This window comes from Hylobates moloch, unplaced genomic scaffold, assembly GCF_009828535.3.
Source record: "Hylobates moloch isolate HMO894 unplaced genomic scaffold, HMol_V3 SCAFFOLD_8, whole genome shotgun sequence".
NCBI classification, from domain to species: domain Eukaryota; kingdom Metazoa; phylum Chordata; class Mammalia; order Primates; family Hylobatidae; genus Hylobates; species Hylobates moloch.
Genome location: NW_026652283.1, coordinates 37,496,324 through 37,516,688, shown reverse-complemented (window position 1 = coordinate 37,516,688; position 20,365 = coordinate 37,496,324). Strand labels below are relative to the sequence as shown.

General features: G+C 46.1%; 1 long non-coding RNA gene across 2 annotated transcripts in view; it reads right to left on the bottom strand.

The window, feature by feature from the left end:
• Positions 1-3,726: 3,726 nt before the first annotated feature.
• The window catches only part of LOC131384128 (uncharacterized), a 29,561-nt gene continuing 12,922 nt past the window's right edge, over positions 3,727-20,365 (bottom strand). The window contains exons 3-4 of one of the 2 annotated variants that reach the window (XR_009214684.1): positions 3,962-4,090; positions 3,727-3,868 (exon numbers count right to left, since the gene is read on the bottom strand). This is a non-coding gene — a long non-coding RNA (uncharacterized LOC131384128). Of the gene's footprint in view, positions 3,869-3,910; positions 4,091-20,365 lie in introns of those variants that run through there. The other variant, XR_009214683.1, reaches the window with a different exon arrangement.

Sequence of the window (20,365 nt, the reverse complement as noted above, 5' to 3'; positions counted from 1 at the left end):
GGTTCCCTATGCATTTGCCAGATAGGCTAGCAAGCTGCTCGCTTGCATTCCTATGAAGCAAATTGTTCCAGATGGAACTTTCAAGGTGGGTGGGAGTAGGAGGAGGGAAACACACATAGATAGGGTGGCTTTACTGAGCCTGGCACATAGGAATAGGTGTGTTTGAGGGTGGACTCAGGTATGAACCTGCATAGTAGAAAGTGCAATGCCATGTGCAGGGTCATGTACCAGGTCCAGAGAAGGGGAGGGGACTCCCAAGCCATCTCAGCCACTGGGTGAGGACTCTCTGTGTTTACTCCCAGCCCCACCCTGGCCTTTGTGGAAGGGAGGCATCAAGAGGACAGATCACATCACGTCAGAACCCGGCACGAGCTGGCTCCTGGCTTCCTTTGGCTAATCTTGCCCTGGTGTAGGCCATCACAGAAGCCCCCTGGATATTGCCTGGTGCCTCATTAATGGCATTGCTGAGCTCATTAATTTGATTTTTTCTCCTCTCCTTAGTCTTCCAACTTGGAGCTGTCACCTCAGTCACTCCCAGCCTGGGGCTGGGTTTGCACGGAGGATCCCTCAGAGGTTGCTGTCGGTCTCATGACACAGATTCAGAAAGACTCGACCAGAGCTCCCTTTGGGGGTGCAGTATTTTCCTAGGGGTGTTGCAGCAGAGCACCACAAACTGAGTGCTGAAATTACAAAATGTATTGTCTTGGGCTGGTGCAGTGGCTCACACCTATAATCCCAGAACTTTCGGAGGCTGAGGCAGGTAGATTACATGAGTCCAGGAGTTCGAGACCAGCCTGGGCAACATAACAAAACTCTGTCTCTACTAAAAATACAAAAAATTAGCTGGGTATGGTGGTGGGTGCCTGTGGTCCCAGCCACTGGGGAGGTTGACGGGAGACGATCACCTGAGCCCGGGGAGGTCGAGGCTGTAGTGAGCCGAAGTCACACCACTGCACTCCAGTCTGGGCAATCACAGTGAGACGCTGTCAAAAAAAAAAAAAAAGAAGAAGGCAAGAAAGAAGGGAGGGAGGGAGGGAAAGAGGGAGGGAAAGGAAAGAAAGAGAGAAAGAGAGAGAGAAGGAAAGAAAGAAAGAAGGAGAGAGAGAGAAGGAAAGAAAGAAGGAAGGAAGGAAAGAAAGAAAGAAAAGAGAAAGAAAGCGAGAAAGAGAAAGAAAGAAAGAAAAAGAAAGAAAGAAGGAAAGAAAGAAAAGAAAGAAAGAAAGAAAAAGAAAGAAAGAAAGAAGGAAGAGAGCAAGTAGGGAGGGAGGGAGGGAAGGAAGGAAGGAAGGAAGGGAAGGAAAGAAGATGCTGAGTGCAGTGGCTCACACCTGTAATCCCAGCACTTTGGGAGGCTGAGATGGGTGGATCACTTGAGGTCAGGAGTTCGAGACCAGCCTGACCAACATGGTGAAACCCCATCTCTACTAAAAATACAAAAATTAGCTGGCTGTTGTGGCATGCACCTGTAATCCCAGCTACTTGGGAGGCTGAGGCAGGAGAATCGCTTGAACTCAGGAAGCGGAGGTTGCAGTGAGCTGAGATCACGCCACTGCAGTCCAGCCTGGGTGAAAGAGTGAGACTCTGTCTCAAAAAAAGAAGAAAAGAAAGAGAGAGAGAGAAAGAAGGAAGGAAGGAAGGAAGGAAGGAAGGAAGGAAGGAAGGAAGGAAGAAGGAAGGAAGGAAGGAAGGAAGGAAGGAAGGAAGGAAGGAAGGAAGTTTGGTTTTGTCTTACAGTTCTGGAGGCTTGAAGTCTGAGATCAAGGTATTGGCAGGGTTGGTTCCCTCTTAGGGCTCCAGGGACAATGGTTCCCTGTTAGGGCTCCAGGGAAAATCTGTTTCATGCCTCTCTTGCGGCTTCTGGAGGATAGCTGGTGTCTTTGGTGTTCCTTGACTTGAGGATGCATCCCCCCATCTCTGCCTTTATCTTCACATGATGTTCTCTGTGTGTGTGTGTGTGTGTGTCTGTGAATATGTCCAATTTTCCCCTTTTCATAGGACACCAGTCTTATTGGATTAGGGCCCACCCTAATGACCTCATTTTAACTTGACGGCATCTGAAAGACCCTATTTCCTGTTGAGGCTACATTTTGAAGTAGTGGGGACTTGGAATCCAGCATATCTTTTTTAGGGGACACAATTCAACCCATAATGTGGGAATCTTTTGTTCTTCAAAACCCTCTTCTGAACACCATGTGTCTTTAGGAAACTCATAAGCCTTTGTATCCAGAATGGCATGAATTTGAGCTCAGAAAGAACTTCCTAATAGGATGTAGTGAAAGTCATGACTATGGCCAGGGGGAAGAGCAAGGAGAGGAGGGGGAAGAGCAAGGAGAGGAGGGGAGGGGGAAGAGCAAGGAGAGGAGGGGGAAGAGCAAGGAGAGGAGGGGGAAGAGAGGAAAAAGGAGAAACTAGAGAAGGAGAGGGAATGAAGGAGAAAAATCGTATCCAAACTCTGTCTTTTTTGGGGGGGAGGTGGTTGGCGAGGACAGGGTCTCACTCTGTCGCTCAGGCTGGAGTGCAGTGGTGCAATCACAGCTCACTGCAATCTCGACCTCCCAGGCTCAAGTGATCCTCCCGCCTCAGCCTCCAGAGTAGCTGGGACCACAGGTGTGTGCCATCATGCCTGGCCAATTTTTTGTATTTTTTGTAGAGGTGGGGCTTTGCCATGTTGCCCAGGCTGGTGTCGAACTCCTGAGCTCAAGCAATCCGCCCACCTCGGCCTCCCAAAGTGTTGGGATTACAGGCATCAGTCTCCAAATTCACTTTCGATATGCTTATAGGAGGAAACCATGGCAAAGTCTTTCTAAGAACGCGGGTTGAATCTCTCAGCTGGACCCAAACCAAAGCCTTGGCCAGAGAATATGATTTATATTAAAGACCCCTTCCTCTCACAGCCAAAATGTTGAGGGAAAGAAGTTTCACATAAAAGAGAATGTATCAGCCAGGCGCAGGGGCTCACGCCTGTCATCCCAGCAATTTAAGAGGCTGAGGAGGGTGGATCACTTGAGGTTGGGAGTTTGAAACCAGCCTGATCAACATGGAGAAACCCCGTGTCTACTAAAAATTCAAAATTAGGCCAGGCACGGTGGCTCACGCCTGTAATCCCAGCACCTTGGGAGGCTGACGCAGGTGGATCACGAGGTCAGGAGATCAAGACCATCCTGGCTAACACAGTGAAACCCCGTCTCTACTAAAAATACAAAAAAATTAGCCAGGCGTGGTGGCGGGCACCTGTAGTCCCAGCTACTCCAGAGGCTGAGGCAGGAGAATGGCGTGAACCTGGGAGGCAGAGCTTGCAGTGAGCCGAGATCGCACCACTGCACTCTGGCCTGGGCAACAGAGTGAGACTCTGTCTCAAAAAAAAAAAAAAAAAAAATTAGCCGGGTGTGGTGGCGCAAGCCAATAATCCCAGCTACTCAGGAGGCCGAGGCAGGAGAATTGCTTGAACCTGGGAGGCGGAGGTTGCGGTGAGCCGAGAGCGCCATTGCACTCCAGCCTGCGCAACAAGAGTGAAACTCCATCTCAAAAAAAAAAAAAAAAGAAAGAGAACATATTGCAGATTCCTATTTACATAAGAGTGAAGACTAGAAAAACAAATCTATGGTGATAGAAGTCAGAAGTGGTTACTGTTGGGAAGAATAAGCTGGGAGTGGGCATTACAGAGCCTCTAGGGCACATTGACTGGGTGATGGTGTACGTATATGTGACAATTCACAGAGCTTGATATTTAAGATGACTTCAGTTTACTATAATTAATTCATATCATAGAAATCAATCAGTCAATCAATAAAAGAACCCCTTTCTTACTTTTTTCACCCCGCTGATCACCCCAGGCCTCTCTGTCCAGTTCTCAGGCTGTTTCCATATTCTGTGCTCACAAATGTGAAATAAAATAGAAAAACAACTAGCATGATGTTCAGCACATAATAGTACTCACAAAATTTAAATTTCCTTTATGCACCTGTGCACATCACGTTCTGGGGATACAGAAAGAGAGGTGTCCATAGATGACCTGGGATTCTTCTCCATCAGCCATCCGTGGAATGTGGAGGCCCTGGGAGTAGAAGCATGTTCAGGCTTTGGTGGAAGACTGGTAAAAAATAAATAAATAAATAATGTCCCCTGTCCTCAGGAACAGAACACAGCCCAGCAGAAACCCCAAATCATAATTAAAAGATGCCCTGCAACTCTCTTGGCAGCATACATTTTGAAGATGAAAGTAAATGATTAAAATAATTAAACACTTCAAGCTGACAAGCTGGAGCAGAATCTTGCCAGCGGACGTTTGTCAGTAATTAGCTAATTAATCCTGGCGCAGATTATAAGCCATAACAAACCAGTCAGGTTGAACACAGCCGGCTGCTCAGAATTAGACTTTTAAAAAAGAAGAGAAGGGTGGGGGGAGGAGAGGACAGATAAGAGGGAAGGAGGAAAAATAAGAGAAGAATAAGACAGGCATTTGGGGCCACCTGGCTTTATGCTACCAGACAGGGCAGGCACAGCCTAGAGGGGGCTTCCTGGAGAGTTTTGGGCCTGTCTAGGCTCGAGGCCCAGCCCATGCTGGTACTTCAATCCAAATGGATACGGAGGTTGTGGGGGAGAGGGAGGGCTCTGTACCTCTGGGCCCCAAACCAGAAGGAACAGTGGGATGGATAGGAGTCCTCTGACCATCCAGGTAGGAGGTGATGTCCCCATCAGGTGGATATGGCATTATTCCATTTCTTATTCCATTCAACAAAGGACTCTAAGAATGACAAGGGTCTCATTTCTGTGGAAAGAAATGACAAGATCCAAATAGGGAATCAGGGCCCCGTCAAGCAGTCTGGATCATGGCAGGCTCTAGACCAGTGCTGACCAACAGAAACATAATGTGAGCCACAAGTGTAATTAAATAAAGAGAAGCAGATGAAATTCATTTTAATTATAGATTTTATTTAACCCAGTATTTCCAAAATGCAAGTATTTTGTCATTATGGTCAGAGCTATCTTTTTTTTTTTTTTTTTTTTTTTTTGAGATGGAGTCTCGCTCTGTCGCCCAGGCTGGAGTGCAGTGGCGCGATCTCGGCTCACTGCAAGCTCCACCTCCTGGGTTCACCCCATTCTCCTGCCTCAGCCTCTCCGAGTAGCTGGGACTACAGGCGCCCGCCACCACGCCCGGCTAATTTTTTGTATTTTTAGTAGAGACGGGGTTTCACCGTGGTCTCGATTTCCTGACCTCGTGATCCACCTGCCTCGGCCTCCCAAAGTGCTGGGATTACAGGCGTGAGGCACCACGCCCGGCCATGAGCTATCTTACATTCTTTTTTCCTAAGTCTTTAAATTCCCGTATGTATTTTATACTTTTAGCCCATCTCAACTCAGACTAGTTATATTTCAAGTGCTCAATAGCCATGCATGGCTAGCAGCTCCTGTATTTGGCAACACAGCTCCAGATACAAAAAGAAGTAGGGGAGAGGGATCCTAAGCCCTGGGACAATCTGCAGCGGGGGTGGGGGCAATCAGAGTGACATGACCTCCTCATTGTCTGTGTTTCTCTCCTTGGCCATTCTTCCACCTCGCTGCCCTGGTTGGCTGTTTCCAACCAAATCGGCCTCACTTTCTTTTTTTTTTTTTTTTAATGTTTTATTTATTTATTTATTTATTTATATTATTATTATTATACTTTAAGTTTTAGGGTACATGTGCACAATGTGCAGGTTTGTTACATATGTATACATGTGCCATGTTGGGGTGCTCCAGCCATTAACTCGTCATTTAGCATTAGATATATCTCCTAATGCTATCCCTCCCCCCTCCCCCCAGGCCTCACTTTCAAGGCTCTCTAAAGATGAAGGTTCTGGGAAGGACAGAGAAGAATCCAGAGGAAATGGATTCCTGCTCCGGTGCATACACATGGGGCAGGGGAGTGCTACTGCTGCTGCACAAAGAGTTGTGCCCTGCAGTCTGGGAGCACGATTGTGTCTGTGCACCTTTGTGTTTCGGAGATGCTTCAACACACCAGCACTGACCTTCAGGCAGCCTCTTGCAGCCTCAGTCCCTGGGAAAAGCCCAGTTTCTTTCAATAATCATGTCAGGGAAGGGACAAGAGATGGCACATTTCACTCTAATGGAATGTTTTGGAAAGGCTGTCAGAGGAAATTTGTCTCTTGGAAAATGATCAGGATCTTTTTGAGGTGAAGATCAACCACTTCTAGGCAGAGACCAGTCCATCTTCCACAGCAATTCTGGCTTAAGCTCTCCACAGATGAATTGAATCCCTCAGAAGCCACATCAAAGTTCTGGAAAGAGTGAGGGAGTGAAAGGACCATAGCCCCTGGCCAGTGGCATGGACTTGTTGGTGCAGCCACTGCCATGGGCTCCACTGCCCAGAGGAGAGGTCTAGGGAGGGCAGAGGAGGCAAGAGGAAGAAGGTGGGCTCTGAGAGCCACATCCACAGCTCAGATTGCAGGGCAACAGAAGCCACTTTTGTCTTCTAAACTCACTTCCCAAGGAACAAAATCCTTCTTCCTCCGCTCCCAAAGTGCATCCTTGTTTAGTCAAGCCTGTGTCCCCTGCCTGTAGGAAGGAGGAAAGCTCTTTTTTGTACACCAGCAGAACTACATTTGAAGATGCATCTTAGTAACTTTGTGCTTACAATAGAACAAAGCAGCACTGCTTAGGGCCAAGGGAGGTGAAAGAGAATCTCATGGTGGTCAGAGCTCCGGGACATCCCTGTTAGCTGGGTTGATCAGGGAAGGCCTCAGGAGGAGGTAAGCTTGATCTGTACTTTGGAGATGGGAGGAATCAGAGAACAGAGAGAAAAACGGAGGGCACTTTGGTGGGGAATTTAACACAGACCCTCTTACTCATTGCACATAGCTCTTTAAAGCTTACAAAGTATGTTCACATGTGTAATCTCATTTCATCCTCATTGCCCTATGGGATCCCAGAGGTACTGTCGCATTTGAGAGGCAATTCAGCATAGTAATTAAGAGCGCAGTTTTTGAATTTCTGGTTAAACGTGGCAGATGGAATAAATGCATTTATATCTGCTCCCTCAACAAACCTCACAAAAATAAAAGTAAAGCGATGTAAAGAAGCCAATGGTGGACCACAGATGTCAACACATTTTTGGAAGATGGCAAGTGGATCGATGGGTTGGCAGAGCTGAGATAGCTGCATACCAAGTGCTATAGCAAAAGATGCCAGTGAGAAGTCAGTCAGTTGGAGACCTAGGACAAGGGAAAGATTAGATATTGGAGGCACCAGTTATTGCAGAAGGTGGGAGTGAGGTATGGGCTAAGAACAAGGGAATGGGTTGAAATTCTGCATAAGAACCAGGTCCCTTCCATAACATACACAGGCAAATAACTACATCTTCCATATCTTGTCAAGGACTGGAGGTTTTATTCTAGTTAAAAAGTGAACCAGGCCAGGCGCAGTGGCACATACCTGTAGTGCCAGCTATGTGGGAGCCTGAGGTGGGAGAATGACTTGAGCCCAGGAGCTTGAGACTAGCCTGGGAAACATAGTGAGATCTTGTTTCTAATTAAAAATAAATAAGGCCGGGCATGGTGGCTCACACGTGTAATCCCAGTACTTTGAGAGGCCAAGGTGGGAGGATCACGAGGTCAGGAGATAGAGACCATCTCGGCCAACAGGGTGGAACCGTGTCTACTAAAACACAAAAAATTAGTTGGGTGTGGTGGCACGTGCCTTTAATCCCAGCTACTTGGGAGGCTGAGGCAGGGGAATCACTTAAACCTGGGAGGTGGAGGTTGTGGTGAGCTGAGATCGTACCACTGCACTCCAGCCTGGTGACAGAGCAAGATTTCATCTCAAAAATAAATGAATAAATAAATAAATAAATAAATAAATAAATAAATAAATAAATAAACAAGCCAGGTGCAGTGGCTCACACCTGTAATCCCAGCACTTTGGGAGGCTAAGGTGGGTGGATCACATGAGGCCAGGAGTTTGAGATCAGCTTGGCCAACATGGCAAAACCCCTCCTCTACTAGAAATACAAAAATTAGCCGAGCATGGTAGTGCATGCTTGTAACCCCAGCTACTCGAGAGGCTGAGGCACGAGAATCGCTTGAACCCAGGAGGCAGAGGTTGCAGTGAGCCAAGATTGTGCCACTGCACTTCAGCCTGGGTGACAGAGTGAGACTCTGTCTCAAGAAAGTAAAAAAAAATTAAAAATATATATTTAAAAACCCACCAAAGTTACTCAGGAGACTGAGGCAGGAGGATCGTTTGAGACAGGGCGTTCTAGAATGTGGTAAGTTATGATCGTGCCTGTGAATAGCCACTGCACTCCAGCCTGGGCAACTTAGCAACACCCCATCTATAATTTTTTTTTTTTAAGTGAACCAGGGATACTTCAGTTCAGAAACACCGGGCACAGTGGAAAGCAGGTGACATAATGAAAACAGCTGTGTTAGGGGACAGTCTGAACAATGAGACCCTAGGCTCGTGAGACACAGTTTGTAGAATACTGATGGCCAGGTGAATACCCACCCTCTCAGGTGGAGACTAGGGGATTTTTTTTACTAGGGCAACTGAGTAGAGAAAAGATCTTTAGCTGACCATGGTGGGTGGCTCACACCTATAATCCTAGCACTTTGGGAAGCCAAGGCAGGCGGATCATTTGAGGTCAGGAGTTCGTGACCAGCCTGGCCAATATAGTAAAACTACTCTACTCTCTACTAAAAATACAAAAATTAACCGAGTGTGGTGGTACACGACTGTAATCCCAGCTACTCGGGAAGCTGAGGCAGGACAATTGCTTGAACCCAGGAGGCAGAGGTTTCAGTGAGTGAGATGGCACCACTGCACTCCAGCCTGGGCAACAGAGCAAGACTCTCTCTCAAAAAATAACATAATAAAATAAAATAAAATAAAATAAAATAAAATAAAATAAACCCTTTAGATACTGAGAAAGAGAACAGAGAAAATGGAGAGAAGAGAGAGCACAGAAATAATAGAACATTTCTCAGAGGTAAAAGACATGAGTTTCTAGAACAAACAGACTTACCCAAAGACCTACAAATATAATATATAAAAATATGCCCAAACCAAGTCTCATTTGCATGAAATTTTAGATGGACTAGGATATGGATAAAATACTTAAAGTTTCCTTACAGAAAGGAGAGGGTGCACACAAAGGATAGCGTGGAATCAGGAATGGCAATGGACTTCTCAACAGCCGTCCTGGAGCAATGTCTTTAAAAGTCTAAAGAATTCCTATATTTGCCGGGCTCAGTGGCTCACGTCTGCAATCCCAACACTTTGGGAGGCTGAGGCAGGTGGATCCCGAGGTCAGGGGATCAAGACCATCTTGGCCAACATGATGAAACCCCGTCTCTACTAAAAATACAAAAATTAGTTGGGGGTGGTGGTGCGCGCCTGTAGTCCCAGCTACTTGGGAGGCTGAGGCAGGAGAAGTGCTTGCACCCAGGAGGTGGAGGTTGCAGTGAGCCAAGATCGCGCCACTGCCCTCCAGCCTGGTGACAGAGTGGGACAATATGATGAAACCCCAAAAAAAAAAAAAAAAAAAAAGAATTCCTATATCATTCAAGTTATAAGCCAACTGTGAGGGTAGAATAAAGAATTCTCTGAAATACAAGGTATCAAGATTTTACTTCTCATGAATTCTTTTTTAAATTTTTGAAACAGTCTTGCTCTGTTGCCCAGGCTGGAGTGCAGTGGCCCAATCTCGGCTCATGGCAACCTCCGCCTCCCAGGTTCAAGCAATTCCTGTGCCTCAGCCTCCCAAGTACCTGGGACTACAGGCACGTACCACCACACCTGGCTAATTTTTGTATTTTTAGTGGAGATGGGGTTTCGCCATGTTGCCCAGTCTGGTCTCGAACTTCTGACTTCAAGTGATCCGCCCACTACGGCGTCCGGAAGTGCTGGGATTATAGGCGTGAGCCACTGTGCCCGGCTCTTCTCATGCATTCTTTCTCAGGAAGCCAGTAAAGGACATGCCCTATCACACTGAGATAAGGATGTGCTTCACTAAAATGGAAGACTAAGCCAAGAAAGAAAAGATACATGGGATCCAGGAAAAGGGGACCCACCCAAGAAAAGTGTCAAAGGGAATCCTCTGAACAACTTCTGTGCAGAAGGCCCAGAGGGAGATGGAAGGCTCCAGCTCTCCTTAAGGGAACAAAACGGGGGAATTAATAGCTTGCCTGATGTGTTTCATCATGTGGAAATTAGCATTCAGAAGATTTTTACATTCTTTTGAAGAGTTGGGGATGAATTCATGATAAAGATATGGAAAACTAAGAAAATGGCAGAAAGCAAAAAACAAGATCATTAACATAAGGAAAAACAAAAACTCAGCACAAGAAAGGTAATGGAAGATTAGTTTCAGCAGTAAATCATGTGTGTGAGATCAGTAAGGCCAACACTGAATATTGATTTGACAAAAAATTATGAGGTAACTATACTGGAGTGGTGGAGAAAGGAGAGGAGTGGGGGTGGGGTGATATAAACTATTAAATTATTATCTTCCATAATAAACCAAGAACAAGCATTATAAGTATATTATTTTGATATTCAGAGGTAAATACCAGTAGGCAGAGCTCAAATGGTTTTTGTTTTTTCTTTTTGTTTTTGAGACGGAGTCTCACTCTGTCACCTAGGCTGGAGTGCAGTGGTGTGATCTCGGCTCACTGCAATCTCTGCCTCCCAGGTTCAAGTGATTCTCCTGCCTCAGCCTCCCAAGTAGCTGGGACTACAGGCATGTGCCACCACACCTGGCTAATTTTTGTGTGTGTGTGTGTATTTTTAGTAGAGATGGGTTTCACCATGTTGGTTAGGCTGGTCTCAAACTCCTGACCTCAAATGATCTGTTCACCTCGGCCTCCTAAAGTGCTGGAATTACAGGCATGAGCCACCACATCTGGCCTCAAATGTTTTTGAGGTTGCTCTGGGGAGTGAGACTTGATTAGGATATGAACTGCTGTTTTTGTAGCAAGACTTGTAGCACTAGTTTGCTTTTAAAAACAATGTACATGTATTGATTTTCTTAAAAAACAAAATGTAGCCTATGATTCAGATCTCCAGAAGATTAAAATGCAAGAGTAGAATGTAGATTAAATGGAAACTCCAGGCCGGGCGCAGTGGCTCACACCTGTAATCCCAGCACTTTGGGAGGCCGAAGCGGGCGGATCACGAGGTCAGGAGATCGAGACCATCCTGGCTGACACAGTGAAACCCTGTCTCTACTAAAAATACAAAAAAATTAGCCAGGCATGGTGGCGGGTGCCTGTAGTCCCAGCTACTCGAGACGCTGAGGCAGGAGAATGGCATGAACCCAGGAGGCAGAGCTTGCAGTGAGCCGAGATCGCACCACTGCACTCCAGCCTGGGCAACAGAGCGAGACTCCATCTCAAAATAAATACATAAATAAATAAATAAATGCAAACTCCAATAGGTCAGGCAGTCTTGTCTGCTCACTGCTGTAGTATAGAAGTCACTCGAATAAATACACTGAGCACTCAATAAATGCTATCTACTATTGTTCTTTGTGTTTGTCTTCAGGGTACATCCCTTCATGCTGGAGCGTCAGCATTACTTCCTATCATGCATATGCATACATGTACACATATGCACACACATATGCAGGTAAGCTTCAGGGCATATTCCTTCAACAAGTACTTGCTGAATGAATTAAGAATGATTCCACCAGGCAAGCATCATTGCCTCATTTTGCAGATGAAATAAATGATGTCATATAGCCCATAAATGGAATAACCAACATTTTCAACCTTGCCCTTCAGACTCCAAGTCTTATGTTCTTCCCTCAACAGCCAGCAGCTGAAGAGTTGTAGAAGCACAGAGCTGAGAAATCACCTAGATAGGCTGTGGATGACAAATGGCCCTCTTTGATTGGAAAAGAAGAGGGTTTGTGCACAGGAGAAGTGGGCGATGACTCTAGAGATGTGAATGCTTGTCATATGGTGGAGGAGGGCTTTGAAGTGAAGTGAAGTGAATTATTCAAAAGCATTGGGCCCAGGTGCAGTGGTTCATGCTGTAATCCCAGACATTTGGGAGGCCAAAGCAGGAGGATCCCTTGAGACCAGGAGTTCAATACCAGCCTGATATTGAACATAGGAAGACCCTGTCTCTTCAAAAACATTTAAAAAGGCTGGGCGTGGTGGCTCACACCTGTAATCCCAGCACTTTGGGAGGCCGAGGTGGGCAGATCACGAGGTCAGGAGATCAAGACCATCCTGGCTAATACAGTGAAACCCCATCTCTACTAAAAATACAAAAAAATTTAGCCGGGCATGGTGGCGGGCGCCTGTAGTCCCAGCTACTCGGGAGGCTGAGGCAGGAGAATGGCGTGAACCTGGGAGGCGGAGCTTGCAGTGAGCCGAGATGGCGCCACTGCACTCCAGCCTGGGTGACAGAGCAAGACTCCGTCTCCGAAAAAAAAACAAAAACAAAAAACAAAAAAACACAAAATTTAAAAATTAGCCGGGTGTGGTGGTGTGCGCCTATAGTCCTAGCTACTCCAGAGGCTGAGGTGGGAGGATTGCTTGAGCCTAAGAGTTTGAGGCTGCAGTGAGCTGTGATTGTGCCACTGCACTCCAGCCTGGATGACAGAGCAAGACCCTGTCTCAAAAAAAAAAAAAAAAAAAAAAACACAGACACACACACACACACACACACACACACACACACACACACACACACAGAGCCAGTGGTGTCTGTCCATGGTGGTGACATGAACCCCTATCCATTTCTTCAGCATGGAGCCAAGCCCACTACGTTCATCCTCAATCCCAGGCATCCTTAAATCCCACGGCATCTGTCCATGGTCTTGACCACAATCCTCATTTGCCACTACAGCCCTAGTGGTCTGTATCAGAGCTTATAATTTTTAGTCACACTCTTTATGTATAGAGACTCCAGATGATGTTTTCCTCTGGGAAAGCCTAACTCTGTCAAGGCTGAAGCCAAGCTCTGGTAACAGATGGCCTGACAAACTTGGAGCAGAAGGCCAGCCATCAGTAGACATGTCCGGGTCCCTGGGGAGAAGTCTGGCAAGATCAAGGCAGGAGATCAGGGTCAGTGCCAATTGGGAGAGTTCTAGCCTTGGAGGGACAAGAGAGAAAACTAATGAAGGAAGTCTGCCATGTGGACTTTGTACAATTAGAGGTAATGGAAGAGGTCCTATTCTGGCAGGCACAAGAATGTCAGAAAACTCCCCAGATACCATGTGCCAAGCTTAGAAAGAACCTGTAAGTCCAGATGGACCTTGGTGGTCTGATGAATCTGAGCCTGTCTGGTTCCCTTGCTGTTACTTGACAGTTCACTCCCCAAAAGGCAACCCAAAACTATGGGCTGAGCTTCCTTGAAGGCAGAACTGCCCCAAGTTAGGGCAAACACTGAGGCTCTTGCTGTCACTTGTCTTCAACATTCAAATGATGAAAAGAGAGGTAGAAGTGGGACCAGACAGGGGTCCCCAGAGTGCCTCTTGAAGACAGTGGAGAGTCCATTTCCAACTAACATTTTTAGTTTCTACTATGTGGGATCCACCAGCCTTAGCCTCCCAAAGTGTTGAGATTACAGGTATGAGACACTGTGCCTGGCCTCAACAATCTACTGAGGAAGGTATTTTTAATCCCATACACGTAGAGCAATTGGAGCCCAGAAAGGCAAATGACTTGCCCAAGGTCACATGATAAGTATGTGGCAGAGTCTCTGCTTTTTTCATCTTATGATGTAAGCACCCAGCTGAACCCTGCACCCACTCACTCACACAGGACTCTCCAAGCAGGCAGTGCCTTCCTGAAAAGCCATCTGTCCTTCTACCAGCTGCAACCAGCATGGCTAAGTGAGGTGGGTATCATTTATGCCCCCACCTTTGGTTGGATGCAGCTAAAGTGGCTCTGAGCACCCATTAGCTCTGGGGTTTGGAGGAGGTCTGCAGACTCCAGGTAGTAGGGATGGGGAGAAAACCTCTGTGGAGGGAAGAATCTGGTGGCAATGGGAGTGGGAGAGGACTGGCTTCCTGCTGCTCCCAGAACGATTCTCACCTGCCAATCGATGGCTGGAGACTCACGCAAGTGCTAATCAGCTCCATTGACACACACAGGCTGGGGCTACAATCCATTTTCACATGGAACGGCAGATCGATTCCTCATTCTCTGCAGTCCCCAACCAGCCTCATCAGGCCATGTGTCCTTGAGGGACTGAGAAACTGGTTAACTCCCTGCACCTCTGGCCACCTGTGAGCTTTGCCCTTCTCTATATTCTCCTCCAGATACAATTTCACTCCTTGAACCATTGCCAGGCAGAGCAGTACAGCAGAACTCCAGGCTGGGAGTCCAACAGGCCTGGGTTCCACTCTTAGATCAGCAGCTAATTGTGTGACTTTGGACCAGTCACTTCACCTCTTCTAACCTCAATTTTCTCAGCTATGCAGCAGGGATAAAAATATCAACTCTGCAGGGTTTCTGTGAGGACTCAATTATAGTTAGTGAATGTAACATGGGGAAAAACTGCAAAATGTAATTAATATAAAGCCCAGGATGCTGTTCCTAGAATAGTTTCTTCCCTAAACCCAGCCCCCTGCCTTTCACCTAAAGCCCTATTTTTGAGGTCTGACAATACTGGGAGTGCATTTCTGTTGACATAAATCTAGGAGAGGTTGTCTCCTCTCTCAGGTTATGTTAAGTGGCCCAAAACAGCTCTTGATCCCTTGTTTTCCTGACATGATCAGACCTTCTAGCGGGGACCTCTGAGTTCTGGAAACTGAGCTTAGAAGCAGCAGAAACCAGGTAGGCAGGAGCTGGACCCAGCCAACCCAGGTGGAGTGCCTGGTAAAAGGGTGTTTCTAGGGCTCTGGGTAAATTTCTAGGTTTACCTCCTACACTCAGAAGTAAAATCCCACCCATATTGACAAACACATATATTATATCATATATATCTACACACACACACACACACACACACACACACACATATATATGTAATTTTTTGAGACAGAGTCTCCCTCTGTAGCCCAGGCCGGAGTGCAATGGCGTGATCATAGCTCACTGCAGCCTTGAACTGGGCTCAAGTGACCCCCCAGCCTCAGTCTCCTGAGGAGGTAGGACTACAGGTGCGTGCCACCACACTCAACTAATTTTTTTTTTCTTTTTTAGTCAGGATCTGTATCTGTCATCCAGCTGGAGTGCAGTGGCACGAACAAAGCTCACTGCAGCCTTGACCTCCCCAGGCTCGGGTAATCCTCCCGCCTCAGGCCCCGAGTAGCTAGGACTACAGACGTGCGCCACAACGACCGGCTACTTTTTTGTAGCCATAGGGTTTTGCTATGTTGCCCAGGCTGAGCACAAACTCCTGGGCTCAAGTGATCTGCCGGCATTAGCCTCCCAAAGTGTTGGGATTACAGATGTGAGCCTCAACAATTTTTTTTAATTTTTCATACAGGCAGAGTCCTGCCATGTTGCCCAGGCTGGTCTCAAACTCCTGGCCTCAAGTGATTCTCCTGCCTTGGCCTCCCAAAGTGCAAGGATTATAGGCATTAACTACCATGCCCAGCCCCATGTTCACATATATTTTGACAGTACTCATCAGTTTTATTTAATTTCAGAAAAGAGGATCACGTTCTAGAGATGCTCTTCACATTCTTCCCATACATATTCTCTGCCAAAAGGCAGCGCTTTCTTTCTTCCTCAATCCTATTTCCAGTCATAAATGATTATACAGGAGTAGGAAACATTTGACCAAGTTGGGCCAATCAGATTCTTTCTAACTTCATGTGCACTGTGGTAAAGAGGAAATAACCATTTGGGGGCAGCCATAGTAGTGCATGTGAAAACAGAGGAAGCCAGTTTACTGAGAGGAGACTGGAGCAGACATGCAGATAAATGCAGAGGCAAGAACTCAGGAGGCCCTGAGAGAGCAATGTGGGGAGTTGCTCCATGATGACTTTCCAGTTCCAGAGCATATCAACTGTATTTCTTTGTCCCTGTGTTGGTCCACTATAAACAACCTTTTATAAAGCTGGTTTGCATGCATTTCTGCTCTGTTAGAGTCTAATAGCCAGACTCTAGCTAGAACAGACCCAAAGCGTGAAACTGCTCCTTTAACTTTTTAAAAAAACCATCTAGTATTAATATTGACATGTTAAGTGGACATTTATAAACACTGAATTAGAAGCTGTTTGGCCATGGAACAGGTCTTCCAAAGTGCTGCTGAATTAGTGTCTGCACACTGCATCTACCCTGGGGTTAGACTGCCACTCATTTATTCATTTAAAAAAGTATTCAATAATAATACTTGATAGTAATTACTATGTTCCGGGTACCATACTATGTACTGAACATACAATGGGAGCAATACAGTCTCTGCTTATTTGAAGCTTGCTTTCAACTGGGCTAACCCTAAACACATTTAATTTAAGCACATTAATCAAATGATTGAAACACATACATAACATCATACCTGATATCTCCTAGGAAATGTTATACATGCACTTCACATATTAATTAACTCATTTAATAATTACATCATCCTTTTGGGGCAGATACTATTATCATATCTTTTTTTACATATTAGAAAATTGGAGGACAGAAAAGTTAAGTAACCTGCCCAAGGTTACACAGTTGTTAAGTGGCAGAGCTGGGATTCGAACCTAGTCTGCTCGATGCCATCACCCATACTTAACCATCACATCATACTCCCTCTCAATACAAATGAATAACACTCTAAGGTCAGGGATGAATCTGAACCAATTCCTCTGTTCTTGTGTAGGCCCATTTCCCCAGATGAGGGCCAGGAAGCTGAGCATATCTAGCCAGTTACTAAGAGTGACTGAAGGGAGCCCCATCAGCTACCTCTGGCACTAGGGCAATGCATGGAACTTGGGCCCAAGCTACTGGAAAGGAGCTCTGGTCAGTGCCCATCCTACCCTAGGCCCTGCACAGCCATCTGAACTCCCCAGACCTGCCAGATTTCTGAGGTCTTCAGAGAGATTCCTGGTGAGGGATGCCAGGTCTCATGGCTAGCTGTTTGGCAAATGCCTCCAAACAGAGGGTTGCTCTGTTCAGGGCCTGTATCTCCTGACCGTACTCTGGGTTCTTTCTATTCCAGAGCATCCATTGGCAGCTGCTCTGATTCAGAAGTTTTCTCACATCCATGCCTGCCTTTTCACCTCATTTCCTGACTGCATCATTGCTCACTGGGATGGTGCTAACAGCCTCTTCATGGGTCTGCTGGGGCCAAGTCTCTCTCCTTTGAATTCTTCTTCTTCACAACTGCTACAATGAACTTTCTAAAATACATGCCTATGTCATGCTCTTGCTTTAAAAACAATGGGTCCCCTTAAGATATTACCATTAGGGGAAACTGGGTGTGATATTGGAACTGTCAGGACTCCTTTGCAGTTTTTTATAAACCTAAACTTATCCCAAAATAAAAAGCTTGTTTAAAGAAGTAATGACTCACTATATATCACTCACTCTGATACTCGGGATGCTGTGTCAAGCCCCCGCCCCCTGCTGCCTTCTCATCATTCCCGGAGGGTGTCATCCTGTTGGAAACCTCAATACCCATACATTGTTTGGAGCGCTCTTCATACCCTTAACTTTCTACCCTGGTAGGCTGAGGAGCTCCTAACCAGTCGTATTTATTTATCAGACATGTATAGAATTTTTAACTGTGTACGAAGCACTTAACACATAACTCATATGATCTTTACAACCACTCCATAAAGGAGCTACTATTGTTAACTCATTATACAGATGGGAGAATTAAGGCATTCACAAAGAAATTCAGTAACCACACATGCCCCAAACCACACGAAGGTGGTATTCAAACCCAGGTAGTGTAGATCCAGACTTTACACTTTTAACAAGGACACTGTGCTTGCTGCCTTTTCAGCTCTCAGAGTTCAGCTTAAGTATTACCTCCCCTGGAAGACTTCTTTGATTCATTTCCAGCAAAGTTACTGTCTTCTCCACTCTCAGATTCCATATCCCTTTGTATATTCATTCATTCATTTATTCATTCAGATGCTCATTCATTCAATATTCATCAGAACACATATACTGAGCTCTCACTATGTCGTATCTTTTTTCTAGGCACTGGGAATCTACCCATCTGCAATACTCTGTGTAACCCTGTATTGGAATGATGTGTTGATCTCTCTCTGCCTCTGGACTATATCTTGAAGCTATTAATCTTTGTAGCTCCTTTAGAATCTTGCACAGTACCTACCACGTGTTTTGTCCTCAGTAAATGTGCTTCGCATGAATAAATGAAGTTATCAAAAATTGTGATGACAGTAATGATAATGTCAACCATTCAGATGAGTCTGGTGTGTGACTGGGACAGTGTGGGCTGTGAGCCAGGGGCCAGGTACCTCATCAGAGTCGAGCCCTAGGCCAGGAGGCTCCTGGGGAGATGACAAGTGCCTTCTGCATGTAGACCAAGCCATCTTTGTCACTGTGATTATATCTGCCATTAGTGTTGGTGTTTCTGCTGCAGTGTGGCAGGTGCCAGCAGCAAACTGGCTTGTCACACTTCCTCATGGCAAGAGAAGCATCAGGGAGGCAAATGCTCCTAGAAGATGAGCAGCAAGGAGGACCAGACTCAGGCTGAGCTTTCTGCTCTGAGTCTCAGCAATCCAAACATCAGCTCTGGGTGGCTGGGGCCAGCGCACATTTGCATCTTACTCCTGTCTCTGAGGTTCAAAGCCCTAGATATATTAAGCGTGGGATATGGAGAACTGGGATGCTATGGAGCAGGAGTCACCAAATTAAAGGACCCTGAACAAGAGGACTCATCAACTTTCATTGGATGAAAGCCTGAGTGTATAGTGGGCTAATTTGGGGTGGGCTCCACGGAAGTTGGGTCTGAGGTGAGAATAGAAGGGAACAGGTAAGGCAGGGGTTAACATGGTTCTGAGTGCCTTCATAGTACCATACCCTGGGAGGAGGCATCTTAGGCTTTCTCATTCTATATAATCTCTTTGGGTACCAGAAGTCAGATGGCACAAATAATACTTCTGATGTTTGTGCAGAATCCTCTTATGTTCTCTATGACTTTTCCTGAAGGATTCCAGAATTACTATATTGAATGATTATAGGTTTCCTATGTGACTGGAATTCTCTAAAAGTCAGGTCTATTTCCCTGCCTCTGGGAAAGTGGTTGAAACAATTATAGATGGCAAATAACAGTTGTTTGCCAGTGAGGTGCTTGGTGCAGGTAGTTTCAGATCACACAACCAGTCTCTCATCATGGACCACTTCAGTTCTACTGGGTCTGCATTAGCTCCTGTGAAGCCTACAAGTGTTGTGTTTTTGGTCATCAGCAGATGTGACTGCCCTGATCCCTGGGTATAATGAAAGGAGTAGGAAGGTGCCATTTGTCTGAAATCCCCTGGGATACTGGAGCCTGCTGCTGAAGACATCAGGTAGCCCTGATGCTTGCGTTTTAGGCCAACCACACGCTCCAGGGATGAGGGGAGGCAAAGATGAGATATTCTAGGGAGAGGTCTTACTTTCACGTGGAGAAGCTAAAGCCTAGCATGCAGTGCAAGACCTAGCCACAAAGTTTATCCAATCTCTAGGCCCCTGATTTTCAGTTTAACTTCTATCTTAAAATTGGCTCCATTCCAAAGCTTTCAAACTTAATCCCAAACTTCTTTTTCCTGGGTCAGTACCGAGGAAGCAGGAGAGACAATTTGAAATTAAGGAAGGTTATTTATTTATTTATTTATTTATTTAGAGACAGAGTCTCGCTCTGTTGCCCAGGCTGGAGTGCAGTGGCACGATCTCAGCTCATTGCAACCTCCGCCCCTCCAGGTTTAAGCAATTCTCTGCCTCAGCCTCCAGAGTAGCTGGGATTACAGGCACGTGCTACCATGCCTGGCTAATTTTTTGTATTTTTAGTAGAGATGGGGTTTCACCATCTTGGCCAGGCTGGTCTTGAACTCCTGACCTCGTGATCCACCCACCTTGGCCTCCCAAAGTGCTGGGATTACAGGCATGAGCCACCACACCCAGCCTAAAGAAGGCTATTATCTGTTCTGGCTCTATTTCTCTAAGACTCTGCTTCTATCACCTTGAGGTACTCTGGGCTACAAAGGATATTGCCTTTCAGGGTACTTATTCCAAATCTCCATAGTTTACTCATTTGTACTTTACTCTTTCCCCAGCTGCTCCCAAAACACCCTCACCCATCCCTGGCCGTCTCCTTTGCCCTGCCTTTCTAGTTGAGGCTTTGATGGGCTGCTTTCGCCTTTCCAGATGTTGGTTTGCTACTCTTCCTTCCATCTGGCCTGATCTCCCTCTGGCCCAACTTCTTCAGTGATGGACTTCCTTCTGAAAAGCCTAATTTATTGCTCCCACAC